Raw genomic sequence first — 19,049 nt, 5'->3', positions numbered from 1 at the left:
AAGGCCACCGAAGATCGCAAGATGTCATCGGCCGAGCAGCTCATTTTCGGCTCAGCAACCATGTCTTCCGTGGAAACTCTCTTCTCGAGCTCTCTAAGGTAACCCTAATCTAATCCTTTCCCTTTTCCTCTTTATTCTTTCATTTCTTTTACTGAGTATCTCTCGTATGAATTGTTGTGATAATGAATCCTAAATTGAAGTTCTGGGAAAATGAATTGGAAAGGAAATTGAAATTTTCATTTTTTTTAATTTTGATTGCGTAGTTATTATTATTATTTTAATATTGATTGAAACTTTATTTCCATTTTTGTATGTTAATTATTGTTAGAGAGATACAAAATATATAAAGATAATAAATATATCATCACCCAAAATCTTAAGATTTTGGATTAAAATGATTCTGCTATGGACCTCAGTAAGGCCCACATTCACATAAAGCTCAAATAATACAAGTCCAAAGGTAAGCACTATAAATAGGAGCTAAAGACCATAGGTATGACTGATCTTTCTCTAACCCTGTTTTATACAATCACAACAGCGCACACACACCCCCTTTGGCTAAGGCCGCCATATGGTGTGTAGTGATCCGCTGCCCCCAAGATACCTAATTCATTGGTATCTAGAGAGAAAGCACTAGATCCAACATCAATCATCTGACCTACGGTTGGACATCTCTGCTTTAGGCATAACATTGGCGCCGTCTGTGGGAAAATTATCCCTACGTTTACGTGGTTAGAAGCCATTGATTGAGATGGCAAGGGCGACGAGAAATGGATATCGACAGCCTTCAAGACCGAATTCCAGGCACCAACCTATTCCTCCGATCAGGGAGGATCCTCTGAATCATCAACAAATAGACACTGACGCTGTGCACGTTAGCGACGTGCATTCTGATTCGGCATCAACCCCGGCTGTCAATCCAAATGCCCCATATGTCCAGGGGTTGCAACCGATGGAAGAGCAAACTGCAGATGCCATGCAGATCCCAAATGATGCAGCTAGCAATCCGCGGGTGACAGATCTGGTTGTCGCTGCGGTCCTTCGGAGAATGGAGGAGATAGAGAGAAGGCATGAGCTCCAGAGGGAGGAAGGTGCTAGGCAGATTCGAGACAGTAATTTCAATGCACGTTCATGTTAAGACATTCATATCATGACAGTATAATCTCTTGCTCAATGAGCTAAATACTACAACTCATTAATCATGTGATGTGTGCAAGTGCGGTTCGACTGGCCACACAAACTTACAAATTACATTATGTCTGACCGGTAACACACTCTTGAGTAGAGTTTGTTACTGGTCGGACATAGTGTAATTTGTAAAAGTTTGTAAACAAAAAATTTGTAAATATAACTTTCCCAGTAAAATATATGTAGAAATGTTAATTATTCGATATCTATATTTAGATTTATTTAGAGTTTTTAAATTTGTGGATTAAATAATTATGTTTTCTTTTCCTAGTGTAATATTATACTTAAGTATGTTTCTGAGAGGTAGGTCATATTACATGGGGAATCGATTGTGTAATTTTGTTGTTAATGTCTAATAAATTGCATTCGTCTGTAAGATTTGTTAGGGCATTTATAACTGCATCCATTTAAAACATTATTTTGTGCATTCAAATGCATTGAAACATATGATATCTACCTTCTAGGCCAAAACACATCTGATTGATTTATAGTGTAAATAATTTAACATTGAGCCATACTAGAAAAAAGTTATTGAATTTGATCGGGATAAAATATTTCATCTTTAGATTTATTTAATTAGATATAAATTTATGTAAAAATATTAATAACTTAATTAATTTAGAGTTTTTATGGTAAATTCTTTTTCTTTCCCTAGGGTAATGTTAAATTTATGTCTTTTGGTTCGCGTTGAGTCGACGGTGGTGATCCTCATCCTATGATTTGTCCTTAACTAGTGAATTACTCGTGCCGATGCACGGGAAAAAAAATTGGTTTGTTTGGCGTGGTGGGCCGGCCCTCCGGGCTGAGCTCATTTTGCCACTTCTAACTATTAGCATTTTATATCAGTATGTAATGGAAATAAATATTAAGAATAAAATTTTATGTTTAAATATAAGAGCATGAAGTAGGAATAAACAAAAAAGATATATCTTTCTTCAGTCTCTAATTAAATAACGATGCTGAGCTGCACTATAAAACATATTGACATATGCAGATAACAAAACATGTATTATTAACACGACGATGATAAAATAAAAAAGATTAATTAATAAAGACTTAATTAAAATTCAAAATATTCCAAGTGATTTGCAACTTAATATAATGTAGAAAAAAAATCCAAATGTTGTGCTTGATATCAAACTAATAAGAAAGATGCGATACAGTTTACCGAAAAAAGAAGAAGAAAGATGCGTAACGTATACTTGCAAAAGTGATAAAACTCATTCTGCGATTCACTGTGGATGCTTCCTCCTGTTAGAAATGAATGATAAATATTCTATAAATAAAAGTGTGGAAAAAGAAACATGACTTTGAGAGTAAAAAACAATAGCATTATAGCAATACATTCATTTCATGATTAAGGGTACTATTTGTAACACGACCATTGTCATCAAGCATCCATATCATTAATCAAGCAAAATTAAAATAGAAAGCAATAATCAACAAAGGCTTAATTAAAATATAGAATAGGGAAGGGAATTGCAACCTAATATTATATGTCTGTAATAGAGTCCAAGCATAATAAAAATAACCACGCAACATGTGATAAAAAAATATCTAAATGTTGTGCTTGACATGAAGGTAAATTGAAAGATCCCGAACCTATACTTTGAAAAGTTATAAAACCCATTGCGTGATGCACTCGTGATACTTCCCCCTCTTTGAAATGAATCATAAATAATCTATGAATAAAAAATATCAAAAAAGAAACATGAATTTGTGAGTACAAATGAAAATTGTTATAACAATACATCAATTTATTGTGCATGAAATAATCTAAATGTTTGTGCAAAAATAGTAGCTAACAACGTACCTATTGTGCATGAAATATTAATCCTGCTCGGTCATAACAAATTAGTAGCGACGAATTGATATTGATGCATGACAATAAAAAAATAGCAGTTAAAAAATAACGAATGCCGAACCAAATGGCAACAAAGATAAGTAAAAGAGACTCGCTTAATAAAAAATTTTTGTCTTTACCTGTACCAAACAACGATGTTATCTCTTTGAAGACAGAACCAAATATACTACAGTAGTCTTTGAAATACTTCCTTGTAAACTATATCATTACAGGGCACAACATAACGATTATCAAGTTCAACACCGTTTTTGTTAACAACTCTCCCATCATTTCTTCTCTTATAATGAGGAAATCCATCATCGTCAATAAAAGTACGGGAGCAGAAGGGTTTTGGAAATTTTTTTGAACACCGTCCGTCCTTCATGCATGGAGATTTGTAATTTTCAGGACCACACGGACCATGTATCATGTAACTCATGACAGCGAGAAACAGGGAAGGATTCGAATCCTTGTCAGGAATCTCCGCTGAAATCAATTTATCAATATCAAAGGCACTTTCAGCCTTACTTGAAGGGTGCAAGAATAGCAGGATATGAGCATGAGGTAGTCCGCGCTTTTGGAATTCGATTGTACAAACATATGTTACATTGAAAGAATATAACAGATTTCTAGCATGGCATAAAATATTTTCTCACAACCCCAGTTAAGTAAAGAAAAAGAACATAAAGTTTAGAATATACTTACATGCAGTAACTCTGCCAAGAATATTTTCTTTTTTTAAATCATGTAGCAATTGATCCAATTTGAACTTGAACACTCTGCATAGAATATCAGGCCGATCTTCAGGACTCAGCTGTCTGGCCCTAACAAATTGTGTTATTTCCGGCCACTTCGGATTGCAGATAATTGTTATAAAAAGATGAGGATATCCAGCCCAATGGCAAATTGCAAAAGCATCTTTACAATTTTCAGCCATATATTTAGGTCCACCCGTGAACGAAGAAGGTATAATAATACGTTTTCCAGTGCTAACTGCTGCATCATCACCTCTGTCGAATGAATGTTTGATATTTTGTACAACTCAGCTCTGAGATGACTCTGGTTATATCGAATGAAATTAAGTCGTTCGTACTCAATCATAGTGTACGCATCAACCAAGAATTGTTGGAAAAGTTTCCGTGATCAATGGAGAATCTCTGATTCTCCTGATCGCATCTGAAGTCTAAACGAAAAAAATTCATTCATGCTGATAATGGCTCTTGCTTTTATGCTACCACTGGAAACAGTACGCTGGACATCATCGCGATAACCATCTTCACTGTATGGAAATAACAATTGATATTGCAAGCCAAGATACAATGGATGCTTCACATCGATGCGCTGCAACACTCTATCTTGTGTCTCAATGATGATATCCCTATCACCCATAGCACTATCTATATCTCCAACAATCAAAGCAGACTCTTCAGATGTTGTCGGAAGATTATAAACTCTTCCATCACTACCACACTTTCGAATAAGCCTCAACTTCACACCATTAAAGTCATCTTCTTTATAACGGTCTCTAGCATACCTGAAAGACTGAGCTATACTACTATGCTTATCGAACATCTCCTTCAATGATAGTATAATTTTGGGATCAAGCATATCCTCAGTACTTGTGGAACTGCAAATATAATTACAAAATAAATCCTTCGTTAATACAAAATCAACATAAAAATATACAACATAAGCGAACACAATGAGATTTGGACGGAAAAAGGAATATGCCTTAGACAACCCTGTCTGTTGTCCACTTCATGCTCAGTGTTGTATATATAAAGTTGAGCAAATTTTGGAGTCTGACTGTCAGCGGGTAGAAGACTGCCCATTAAATGATGAACTCGCCCCCCAATTCTAAAACAGTATGGTCCAGAACCTTGATTCACCGTTCCATCCACTTTTGCTCCGAATGAGGTGAAGGAAAAAAATCATATTGTATGCTCTGATATTTCGTAAAAAATGGCGACTCCTCATATTTGAATTTACATGCAATTGAAGCAATGTATCTGGAGCAGTTTTTAACAACGGAAGTTTAACTTTTCCATTGACGCAGCACAAACCAAATTGCGGTATACTTGGTTTACGATCCTTTTTAGTCCTCTCTGCATACCACATCTGTGCTCCACAATGCTCACAAACAAAAGTAGGATCCCATGCGTCCCAGTAATCTAAACATATACAAATAATTTTAGATCAAAATAAGCTTGGTTGTTAGACAAGATTTTTTCATGCGTAACAAAAAATAAAAATATGAAATTAAAATGAAGACCTTCATTTATAGAGCTCGCGTTTTGCACATTGGAATGGTTTATATTAATTTATGTAACACAAAGACAAAAGCATTGAGAATAACGAAGACATTTCAATACAAATAATTTTTTGTTTCATGTATTAAATTAAGCAAATGCGCACCATTTTCACTATAAGTAGCAGACAATCGTTCGGCAAGCTGATCTGTAAAAAAAAAAAATTATGCGGTGATCATAAGTTTTAATATACGAAATTATATTCCACAATAAGATATTAAAAAAGACTTTGTTGTCTACAGAGACCTCCACTGATGGAATTAATATTTGGCACACTGGAATCATTTATCTCCTTATCTGTAACACAAAGAAAAACATAATGAATAAAACAAATGAGGCAGCCCAACACGGTGAATTTTTTTTTTTTTATCTATTAAATTTAGAAATGATCACTATTTGCTAAATTTAAAAGCAGATTATAATGTTTCATAAAGACAATTTAAATTTGTAATTAAATATTCCAAACTCTAAAATCAATTGAAAGACCTTCAGTGATAGAGGTAATGTTAGGCACATTGGAGTCATTGACATCAATATCTGTAACACAAAGGAAAAGGTAACGAAAATCACAAAAGACAGTTCAATACAATTTTTTTTATCCTCACGTATTGAATTAAGCAAATGCGCACCATTTTGAGTATCAGTAACAAACAAATGGTCTCCAAGATTATCTGGAAAAAAAAAACGTTGATTATAACATTTATCATTCACACCTTGAAATTTTAACAAAAAATTAGAAAAGTCGTTGTTGTAACTCACTTTGTTGTTCAACTTCAGGTAAAGTCCTGCTCTTGCCATAATCAACTGGGGAACTATATTGTAACATATACAAAAGATGGAGATTGTTTTTATGCATTTATATGGCGTCAACGAAGAAGGTGCATGTAATAATTTTTAATTACAGCATACTGTTACAAATAAATGTTTTGCTGAATAGTCATACCGTGATATACAGTTGAAATGACATAAGGTAGTAATGGTTGAACGCGCCGAGACCTCATCGTTGACATCAATTCCTATTTCAAAAATCCAAAAATGCACAATAAATAATACATTGGAATGAATTTAGCAAAAAATAGTTAACACATTGAAGATGAATTACCTGTTAAGTCAAGCATCTTTGGAATATTGTTTATTCTTACAAATTGCTTAGAAGTTTTCTTCAACACCATTACACTTTTTCGCCTCAATCTAGCATTTTTGCTATCTAAGAAATACAACAAAAGTACACCCCTATAATTTGTAAATGTCATATGACATGTCATATTACCCTTAATTTCTAAAGGAAATGGCTTTAGAAAATATTACCTTGCGTGGGATGAGAATTAAAAGAATCATCGGCAATCGAGGAGGAAACAGTATACAGAGTATGCTTGTTGTTGTTGTTGTAAGTACTAAATTGTCAAAAAAATATGTTTATAACATATGAAGCAGTTGTAAAAACTTACTGTATGTGCAATCTAAAAAGAATAAACAACACTCAAAAATTACCTGCCAACAGATGAGGGAGTTAACAGAGATAGATTTTCTACACAATAGAAATAATGAAAATTAGATGCCAACAGTATCATGCCAAGCTGATTGAATAGAGTTACGTACTATTAGTTATATCACGAAGAGATTGTCTGTTGCAGCTGAACTCATTTCGTTTACCGATCATTTCAGAAAGGCTGTATGATTACAAAACGTAAAAAAAAAGTCATGACAACATATTGGACTAAACACTTAATATGAGAAAACTAAAGCAATAAACTTACCTGCCAATGTTGGTGGCGGAAAATGGAGAATGATTTTCTACAGAAAAATTGACAAAATCCATTAAACACGAACACAAATAATCGAAGTTTATCGGGAAGTGCTTCTGTACATACCATTCAAAGGAAACGATTCAACGACGTTTGGATGGTAGGAATTATATATGATTTTATTATAATCACAACTGCGTGTGATGCTATGCGCAGTACATTCTGTTACCAAAACAAAGACCAAAAAATAAAAAATCAGATTTCCAATGACAACTACATAATAACGCTACAAAAGTTCTCGAAGTGATATAACAGAGAAACAAACCGTTTGTAATATTACGTAGTTGTTGTCTGTTGGAGCTCATGGCATTGTGTATATTGGTAACTTTAGAAACGCTACATATTTTATGAAAACAACATACAAAAATTTGACAAAGGATGTTATGCAAGGAACATATAAAATCCATCAACGGTGAATGACACAAAATAACGAAATAAAATTATCCGCCATCGGTAGAGGGAGAAAACCCCAAAAGATGTTCTACAGAGTCATGAGTAAAACGAATTAGTTGTGAAAATAAGAATGGATTGTCTGTTGCAATGCTAGAAATCGTCATTACCAGTCAACTGAGATGATTCAATCCGACCTCTGTTTCTTCTTTTTCTCGAAGGAGTCTGGATTTTTGATTCGTCCTTGCTCATTTTGGTCTTCAAACTATTCTATCCAGTTATGATATGCTTCACTGTGTAGAAGACAACCCAAGTCTTTTAACTCGCTCCTTGTTGCCAGAAACGTAACATTGCAAGAAACGTAACATAAAACAAATATTCAGATCAGTTGTGGCCAGTGGGAATATGAAAAGGCATTTTAATATGAAAAATGAAAAAACAACTAAAACCTTTGGCGGGAAACACTAAATGGTCCTTATTTATAAATGTAAAGTAAAAATAAATAACAATAATGCTTTTTATTGATTTATTTAATTTAATATAAGAAACAGTTTTGTATGTTTTATGTTTTTTATTTAACAACAATACGTTTTCTATTTATTATTTATGTTAAACATTTATAACATCATAGGAAGATGGAACGTTGTAGAATAAAACATCTTGGAAAACCTATTCAGAGATAACTTGTAAAAAGTTTTAATGACAGCACGTACAGTTTTAATGATTTCGGATGATTTTCACAACTTCCCATACTTGAGGTGCATCGTTTTAATGACCCATATATCCTCCCACCTTTCAATGACCCAGCCAACACACTGTCTTTTGAAATTCCATTTTCAATCCATAATTTTAAAACGCAGAAAGATAAGTTTTTTTACCCTTATAACCCTTTATTATTAATTAATTACCGATTTGACCTTGATTATAAACTATTTCAAAAATTTAACCCCCTCAAAAAACATAACACCAATCTGCCCCTGTTTGACCGTTGACCACCAAGCCTACCCGGGTACACCCCTCTGTACCCGGGTATTTTTTGAAAATTTTTGTCTACCCGGGTAGGGAGGCGTGTACCCGGGTATTGTTCTTCGTACCTGAAAAATTGCTTGAATTATTTACCCGGGTAGAGAGGGGTGTACCCGGGTAAATCTTCAACCACCCGGTATGATTACTCTTTGGATCTCCCATGCACTCTTCTTCTCCAAGCTTTGAATATAGAGGCACCGACTATCACGTGCTCTGCCTCTGCAACTTTTTTGGGTCTGTAAAGCACACAAATATTTTTCAATGATTATTTCAGAAAGAGAATTCTCAGTTAACAGTATAAATCCACAACCACAAACCTTGTCCCATGCATGTCTTCCCTGAACGTGATAATTCGTCATTTACCAGTAAAATGAAAAGCTGCATGCTCACACTAAATTTCTGTACCATGAACCCTGTCTTTATTTTCTTTCCGTCTCACTCTCCCCAATAGACCCGGTACCACATTTATATATAGGAGCGCGATTTTGACGTACATAAAAGTAGACCCCATCATAATCGATACGAACAGGGACCGCTTTGATGAGCAATAAAGTGTTGATGTATGGAAATTCCAAATCCATTCTCAAAGCTAAAAGCTCTTCAAATTGGTTAGGCATGCTTAACTTGATAATACTGATCTATCTCATTAGCTGTAAAAAAGAGAGAGAAAATACCAAATGGGTGGTCGAAGATTTACCCGGGTAAATAATTCAAGCAATTTTTCAGGTACGAAGAACAATACCCGGGTACACGCCTCCCTACCCGGGTAGACAAAAATTTTCAAAAAAATACCCGGGTACAGAGGGGTGTACCCGGGTAGGCTTGGTGGTCAACGGTCAAACAGGGGCAGATTGGTGTTATGTTTTCTGAGGGGGTTAAATTTTTGAAATAGTTTATAATCAAGGTCAAATCGGTAATTAATTAATAATAAAGGGTTATAAGGGTCAAAAAGCCCAGAAAGATAAGAAAAGAAATAAAAAATGGTATATGTTTTTATTATATATTGAAAATATTTAGTGAACATTATTTATTATTTACTCATGACAATTTTACAGTTAGGCAAATGTAAAATTTAAATTAGTTAGTTTTAAGTGATCAAAATTAAAAGTTAATGTTTGAGATACATTGAAACTTTAAATATTCAAAAATTCAATTTAAAATTAATGTCATTTTGAATCTGCAAGATATATTTTATTTTCAGTTGTACATGCCACATATTAACATATTTGAATTCCCTTGCCAAAAAAAAACGTCAATTCAATATAACAAATTTAAAAAAAAAAAGGAAAGAAAAGAAAAGAAAATATGGTATCAAGATACAGTGAGCCAAATATAAATTTTAAATGAGTTAGTTTTAAGTGAGCCAAATTCAAAATACAATTTCAACAAATTTAAATTATAAATTAGATAGTTAACAGTAAGCCAATTTCGAAATACATTGAGCTAAATTTAAATTTTGAAATTAGTTAGTTAAAACAAAAGTAAGTTTGAATCCTTTTTTGAATTACAAAATTAGTTTTCAATTGGAAAACAAAACTAAATAATTGATTTGAGTTCAGAAAATAAGTTTGTTGAAAATTTAGAGAAGGAAAAGGGTCTTGAATCATATTTTAGTAAAAATTAAAATTTTAAATATTCAAAATCAGAACCAAAAGTTTGCAACAATTTTTTTTCCTTTTTTCGATTTAAATTGTAGGATGGGAGGTTTTGAGTAGCTATAAATGTGATTTTTTTGGAAAAACATAATTTTTTTGAATTCCACTAATTTAAGGTTAATACAAATTCAAATCTTAAATTGTATAATTAAGGACCAAAAGTTTGAATCAATTTTTTCCCTTTTTTAGATTCAAATTGTAGGATGGGAAGTTTTTTGTAGCTATAAATGAAATTAAACCAATGACGTCTACAAAAAAAAAAGATGGCAGAAAAGAGTCCGGAACAATAATGAGGGCTAGACGAAAAAAAAATTCTGCAAAAAAAAAATGGAAAGACAAACGATAATAAAAAATGGACAGCAGATCCTTAATCCTCCAGTCCTCCTTTGTGCAGGATTCACATCCTTCAGCAGATCATATTTTGAAAACATGTTTTCTGTAAGGCGAAAAAAGAGAGAAGCAAGAACCGATGTTGAGGAAGCAATGAGTGTATCAGCTTATATTTGGCAGCAGCAGTTGCAAAAAAAAATAAAAAATAGGGAGAAGGAGACAAAACGTCCCCAAACGTCTGTATACAATCCAAGCAGATGTATTTTTTTAATTGTTTAACAAATCTAATGCAGAAAGTAGCTCAACATTAAATGAGTTGCCTGCCACCATTCACAATTTAAAAATCAAATTTAAAATTTCAAGTTCAGATTGTCATTCAAATTTCAAAATGCAAAAAGAAGGACACATGTTAAATGAGCTGTCTGCCACCAACATTTTTAACAAATCTTGACCATTCATTTAAATTCCTAAATCTTGTCCATCAGTTACAATATGAAAAATCGATTTTTGTTTTATATTTATTTTATTGACTGATTTACCAAAAAAGGAAAGGTTTTTAAAATTTTATAGTGTAAACACAAATGTGAAAGTGAAGAAGGAAGCGACACGTCAACGAAGTTGCCAAAGAATGACATTCCTTTAGAATATAAGATTTACAGCCTTTGTTAAACTATTATTTCCCTCCTTTGATGATAGGGTGGCCGGAAGAGGGAAGAAAGTCAAAAATATTTGAAAGTTTGTGGCCCAATTTGAAATTTGCAATTTTGGAAGGTTCTCACTATTTCTATTCTTGTGATTTGGAAAATGAAACGTTGTATCCTTTGGAATAAATGGAATTATCTTTCAGAATAGGGAATAAAGAAAATAATGGAACTTTATAAATCATAGTCATAAATGAATTTCTCTCTGTAATTTGAATGTTTTACTGAGAGGATATATAGATATAGATTTTTTTAATATTTATGAGAAGGAAGCTATTTATGAGGTTTTAAGAGGTTACATCCATAGATGGTAGTCATAAATGTACATATATTTTATTTTTACAAAAGGTAGTCATAAATGAATCAGTTTCTGAACTTTGATGATTTTATTTTTGACGATGTAAATATATTTATTTTAAAATTAAAAAGAAGTATTTCATTAATGAGGTTTTAATAGCTTAAATTTAAGTCTTGCTTAAAATTTCAACTTCATTGTAAATAAAAATATAGTAATTGCTTAAAATTTAATTTTTTTATTTTATTTTATTTAAAATAAAATAATATGATATTCATGTTATGTGACTTGTTGCATGTAGCACGCGTGTCACGTCTCCTTTTTCCTATCTCTAAAAAAGGGGTAGCACTACTCAGTGTAGGATTAATGTGATGTGCTTTATTTAAAGATTATTACATAGTAGTGTTTATCAACCGATTTAAATTGATTCAAATCACACTGATTGAACTAAAAAATCAATAACCGAATAAATCAAAAACCAAAAAATATCCATAAATTTTAATTGGATTCGATCAAATTTCTGTTTGGTTGATAAAAACTGATCCAAACCGATCCAATATATTAATTCTCCTCTACTTACTTAGGCATTTCTCCAATTATAATCCAAAAAATTCTAAACCTAAGACCCATTAACCTATCAAAACCCAAGAAAAAACCTAGCCACATCCCATGTATAAACTTCATATCTCATTGCAAAAAAAAATTATATTATTGTTTACTGATGCTTCTGTATTTCAAAAAAAGAAACTTTACAAAGCTAATATATAGAAAAGATATGTTATTTGCATAATAATCATGAAACAAATTTTAGGCTTTTTAAAAAAGCGAAAATCAATCCAATCTAACCGAAAAAAATTGGATTTGACTTGAAAAAAAATTCAAACTGAATAGATGATTACATGATCAAACCGAAGGGATTGGATGAGATGATTTTTGCTTCCAAAATCAAATCAATTCATTCCAGACTCCACATACCCCTCATACCCCTATTACGTAGTCTACATTAATTCCCGAGAGTGCGTGAGAAATGTGTCTATGAAAGGAAAATTTTTTACACGATCCCGGCCCATATAATTTTGTCCTGGTCCCACTCACAATTAACACTTTTTTTGACCATTTTATCCTGTTTTTTCTTTTATTTTTCTTTTTTGCCCTTTACATATGAGAGGGTGCATTTATAAATTTTATGGGACTGACCCATGGAATGACTTATCCTATGAAAGCCACCTTAGGCGGCGCCGATCCTTTTTCTTTGCCCAGGGCAACTCTGTCACTTAGGCCACCAATTATCGCAAGATGGCTTCGAAACATAAAAATACTCTTCTCGACCTCTGACAAGGTAACCCTAACCTAACCCTTTCCTTTTTATATTTATCCTTTCCGTTTTTTTTTTCTGCTTGATTTTGTGATATATCTCAGTTTGAATTGATGTTATAAAGAATCCGAAATTAGATTTCAGCGAAACTTAATCAGAAAGGAGATTTAAATTTGCATTTGTTATGTACCAAAAAAAAAAAAATTGCATTTTTTTTTCTATTAATTTTTTTTCAATTAGGTGGTTAGGGCTTATTTTGTGTGTGTGAATATGGATTGAATTATTTTGGTTTTGATAAAATGTTTGACAAAACCCTCGGTTTTGTTTCTACATGAACTCCGCGACAGATGATGGTTCACTCATTTTTAGATTCACATTAAAAAGTAAATGGAATTTCAAACATATTTACAATATCACCTTCTTCTAACTACATTGTCAGTCCGCTCAACGCACATTTGAAAAAAAAAAAATTCAGACACAGACGACATGGTCAATATTTTGAGATACATGATTACGCGGTCAATATTTCCTTACACACAATCAATGTTTTCTGACACGTATCCGATATGTAGTCAACATTTTTCAATACGCGGTCAACATTGATACAAATTTAAATTTTATTTTATTTTATCTTTTTATTATACATAAATATAAATCAAATATTTTCTGTTATGAAATTTGACACGAAAAATTAATAAGACATTGAAAATTATTTTGCTTTACATTTATCAGAAAAATATTTCTGCAGTTACTGCAGATAAGTTATTTGCATTTTCTCAAAATAACGTCGTTTTGGGATTGAAATACTAAAAAATTATAATTATAAAGACTAGAATAATCCTAAAATAAATTAAAATTACAAAAACTCCATGATTTTCGCTCCAAAACGAAGTTGTATTGGGTTTATTGCAGATAACTTATCTGCAGTAACTGCAGAAAAAAAAATCCTATATTTATATTATGAAATTTGAATATTTGATTGGTTATATGATTTATTATATATATATATATATATATATATATATATATATATTAAATGTAAGTTATATTATATAATATATATATTGAAAATATTATTTAATATCAAAACGTGTCTTAATGTATTGAAATATGATAATTTTTATAATTAACGTGTCGACGGTATCATATTATATCTTGTATCCTATATTGATGTCTGTCCAACATAGATTGCGTAACATATCTTAGATACTACGAGATTGCGGTCCTTTGTTGTATTGTCAAAAGTACTTCTCATTCTCTCCGAGGTAACCCAAATCCATGCCCTCTCGCTTTCCTCTTTATGCTTTCAGCTTTTTATTTTTATTTTCCTCTGATGATATCTCCTCGTATAGTCGTATGAATTGTTGCCATAATGAATCCGAAATTGAAGTAATTCTGGGAAAATAAATTAAAATTTCCATTTTATTGCCTCTGGCTCTGTTTGATTTCTGTTTTGCAAAACAGTTTTTTAGTTTTCAAATCAAAAAAAAATTAAAAACCTCGTTTGGTAAGACTTGTTTTTTTAAAAATATTTTGAAAACTATAACTGTTTTTTTGTTTTTAAAATCAAATTTAGAGAATATGTCTGAGTTGTTTTTGTTTTCTGTTTTGGTTTTTAACTTTCAAAAAAATATATATATAAAAAATAACTGTTTCCATAACTATTTTCAAAACAGTTTTAAAAACAAAAAAATCAGAACACAATCAAACAGACCCATCGATATGTTTTCCCTTTTTGTTGTTTTTTTGGCATTGTTTTTTGTTTCTTTAATCATTTGAGAATCGGTGTGAGTGAAAATTGGCTTCGTGGCTTTGTGGCCAGTATATTATTACTTCCTTTTATTAAAATCATAGACATGTGGGAGATATAATTATAATTTGGTGATGCTGATTCATTCATTTATTTTTAGATTTATTCTAAAACTAAATGAAATTTCAAGCATATTTACCAAATTCATTCCTTTTCAAATTACCTGAAGCAAAGTGAGGTTGAAAACAAAAAGAGAAAAAGGCAGCAAAGTGGTTACCAAATTCATTCCTTTTGAAACATTTTTTCCAAAAAAATTAATTGTTACATAAATTTTTGTTCTTGAAGTAATATTGCAAGTAGTTTTGTGACCGGCCAAATTTTTATAAATAATTTATATGTACTCGAAGGACATATAAGATTATCATGAATCATGTGTAATAATTTTTTCAGATTAGTTGTGTAGTGTTTTACTATAAGAACACGAGGATATAGTGGGAGGAAGAGGAGCATCATTGTCGACTGCAGCATTCATGGACAACAATTGAGGTAAATTTGCATTTTACATCTTGACGATTCATTTGCTTTGATTTCTTCTTTTTATATTTAACTATTTTCTTTTTCATTTTAAGCTTAATGTAGCGCGCCCTACTCATGCATGCATTTGGATGCATAAACAATGCATGATCAATTTTGATACTATCATTGTATTGTCAAGTCATATTACTTTTTTTTTTAAAAAAAAAATTATAGACCAAATAATTGAAGTTACATAGTGTTTCATAAAGAAGCTTTTAACTCTTACAAGTTCATGACTTTTATTTCTCGATTTGTAATATTTAACATAAAATTTGTAATCATAAATATAATATGATATAAATATTCAGCAGGAGTACCAAAATTAGTATCGTTAATTATTTTGATGAATTCAATTGCATGCATGACCCGTGTCACCATGTCTTCTAAAGAAAAGGCAGAAAAACTCATCATATATAGAGTTTGGTGTTTGATGCACTCAAGTTAAAATGAAAAAGAAAACGAGCTAAAAAAGAAGAAACTGAAACAAATCTATTGCAAGAGTGTGAAATGTCAAATTAGTCCCGATCATTGTTTATGAATACGGCATTTGATAGTGATGCTTTCCCTTCTCCTCATCTTAGTGCCTCTGCCCAGGACTTCTCTTCTTCTCCCGGCCACGAAGGATAATGATATGGCCTTTGTGGAGTTAGTTGTCCTTAAGCTCAATACCATGTGTAATATTTTTTAACGAAGTTGTGTAGTGTATAAAACAAAAGGATATGGTGGGGCACAAGGAGGAGCATCATCGTCGACAACCGCAATCATAGACAATAATCGGGGTAAAATTTGACATTTTAGACTCTCGATGATTGATTTGCTTTGATTTCTTCTTCTTAAGTTTTTTTCTTTCTTCATTTTAAACCTAACGCAACACACCCAACTCTACTATAAGATGACTTTTGCCTTAGTTTTTTTTGGGAAAGGATATGATGATAAGTGGCTTGCATGCAATTGGATGCATAAAAAATTTATGACCAATTTTGACACTTTGAGTGAATATTTATGTCTTTACCTTTTTAAAATTATAGACTAAATAATTGAAGTTGCTTAGTGAGTAATAAAAAGGTTTGTAACTGTTATAAATCCATAACTTTTATTGCTTGATTTGTAATATCCCACATAAAGTTTGTAATTAAAAAAAAAAATACATTATAAATATTCACGAGGAATTCCTAGTGTTTGGTGAATAATAATCTTGATTTTGATATATTGGCCTTAGTATTATTTGGTGCAAATATATTTAGTCTAGACTAATCCATGAAATATCTAGATATTAGTTGCACCTATTATAATTAATGTTTAGATTAAGAGTTTATAGAAAACTCTAGAGAATCAATCACTTATAGCCATTGGATGATAACTGTGGTGGCATAATTCTAACCGTTGGTTAAGGAGGTGTCGTTAGGATAAATAGGTGTGTTCTCTATAATTTTTTATTAAGTCAAAAAAAGAAAGAATATTAAGTAGAAACAAAAGAAGCATATTCCATCTATGTCTCTCTAAATTTTCTCCTTTTATCCTCCTTCCAACAAAGTGGGTGTTTAATAATCGGCTTGTGTGTACTAAATATTTGAAAATGGTGGCTGGTATTGGGTTTTTAGGCTGCAACATACCTATGTTGTCAGTCAATACTTAAAGAAGCTTTCACTTGAGGGGCACTTGTTCACACTTGAGGGGAAAATACAGCTTTGTTGGAAGGAGGATAAAAGGAGAAAGCTTGTAAAGAATTTGATGGAAGATGCTTTTTTTGTTTCTACTCAGTAATCTTTTCTTTTTCTTTTTGGCTAGATACAAAATTGTGGAGAACACACCTATTTATACTAGTGTCACATCCTTAACCAATAGATAAGATTATGCCAACACAATTCTCACCTAATTGCTATAAGTTATTTTCTAGATTTTCCATAATCTCCTAGTCTAAACATAAATTATATTAAGTGCAACAAATCGATCTCCAAAATTTTCAAGGATTAGTTTAGAATAGATTATTCTAAAAATTGGGCTAAAAAACTCTAAATATGTTTGGACAAAATAACACTCAACCCAATAGATCAAAATCAAGATTATTATCTAATACCCCCTTAACTTGATTTTGCAACTCCAAGCAATCTTCTCATCTTGACAAAATCTTCATTCTTGAGTGGCTTGTGGAGATATTTGCAGCTTGTTAATTTTAAGACTTTACATACTTTATATGCATCTCCTTTCTTGCAATACATTCCCTCATATAATGATAGCATGTATTGATGTGCTGGCTTCAATAATGAAAGACAAGATTCTTTGTTAATGCTATTGTGGATTTGTTATCGTGTAACATACTCGACATCACAAGTAGATAAGGTGGCACTAGGTTGTTTCTTCGACATCCATGGAAAAACGGTATCTTTCATGAAGAACACAAACCTTATGGTGCTTTTCCTATCATTCATGTCTCTAGCTCAATCGCTATCACTATATTCAACAAGTTATGTTCATTAAACAATGAGTAAAACAAGTCAAAGTCAATGGTACCTTAAATTTTATAGGTGGAACTTATGTTATAGGATTTTTATTTTTATTTTTATTATATACATAAATGTAGACTGCGGTAACTAAAATTATCATTATATCCCAATGCATTATTTAGTTGTTTCTCAAGTTCTTATCATTGACAAATTTTCAACAATTCTTAGTACAATTGTAATTACACATATATGTTGAAAATTCAAGTGAAAGTGATAAAAAGTCTCATCTTGGGAAGACATGAGCTAAGCATGGTACATATAAGTGAAATGACTCATAAATTCAATGCCTTAAGTGTCACAACCCAAATCCGGATACATGACTGGCACACAGGCTAAACCTAATCTCTAATCTCAATAGTGAAGGAAATCTTAGATTTATGCGGAAGCGGTTTAGGACCTAGTACATTGGTATGCTTACCGAATCATCCTTGTTTCACAATTACCTCTCGGTCCGCAGGTCTCGTGTAGAATCTTCCCTTGTAGGATTCCTCTTCACGAACAGCTCACCTCAGCGCCGCAGCACGAACAACCTCCTTGAAGCTGGACTGTGGCAGATCTTCCAAACTATCTCTCGAGGAGGAAGGGGAAGTGTGTGGGCACTGATTAGAATCTGAGCTTGCCTCTTTCTCACAAAAAAGACCTTGAAGGCTGATGACTTAAGAGGTACTATTTATATGGGTTCCAAGAAACCCTAGCTCATTGGGCTCTAGGTTTCTTGGGCTCTTCTCATACTAATAACCCATTTGCGCTTTAGTAAAAGAGCAAACCCAACAAATAGTGTGGCAAGTCTAGCTTCCAACACAATAAATTTAAAATTTATCAAATTTTTAATTAACCTACTAATAGAATAATGGAGCAACTCTAGAATAGCAACCTACAAACCTTATATACAAAATAAAATATAAACCTATCTCATACGAAACGATATGTCAGGCCCACCGGCCACCACCAATAACTAAATAGACTCCAACGAACAAAAGGGAGGAGTAGAATCAGAACTTAACTATGTAACTATATATACTTGCAAATATATATAATTAAGATTATGTGAGTTGCAATGTAACTCAATGACTAAACAATAGGATCAATAACAAGTGGAATATGTGACAGCATATAAAATAATATTTAATTTAAATAATAATTATGACTAATTTTCAATTGCTAAATCAATTTATATAGATAATATAAATTAGTATCTTATCAAAATAATATACTAATGAAACCAAGTAAACTTTCAATTCATAACAAATATTTTGACACTAATAACACTTTATCAAATAATATGTTGATTAAATCAAACGACAGAGCTATAAAGCAAATTGTCAAATCCAAATTATAAAGGATGCTATTAATATACCACTT

The sequence above is a fragment of the Gastrolobium bilobum genome, unplaced genomic scaffold (assembly GCF_033153095.1).
Source record: "Gastrolobium bilobum isolate Gb01-03AN ecotype WA unplaced genomic scaffold, APGP_CSIRO_Gbil_v1 utg41419, whole genome shotgun sequence".
In the NCBI taxonomy this organism is placed as follows: Eukaryota; Viridiplantae; Streptophyta; class Magnoliopsida; order Fabales; family Fabaceae; genus Gastrolobium; species Gastrolobium bilobum.
This window is presented reverse-complemented; position numbering follows the sequence as displayed.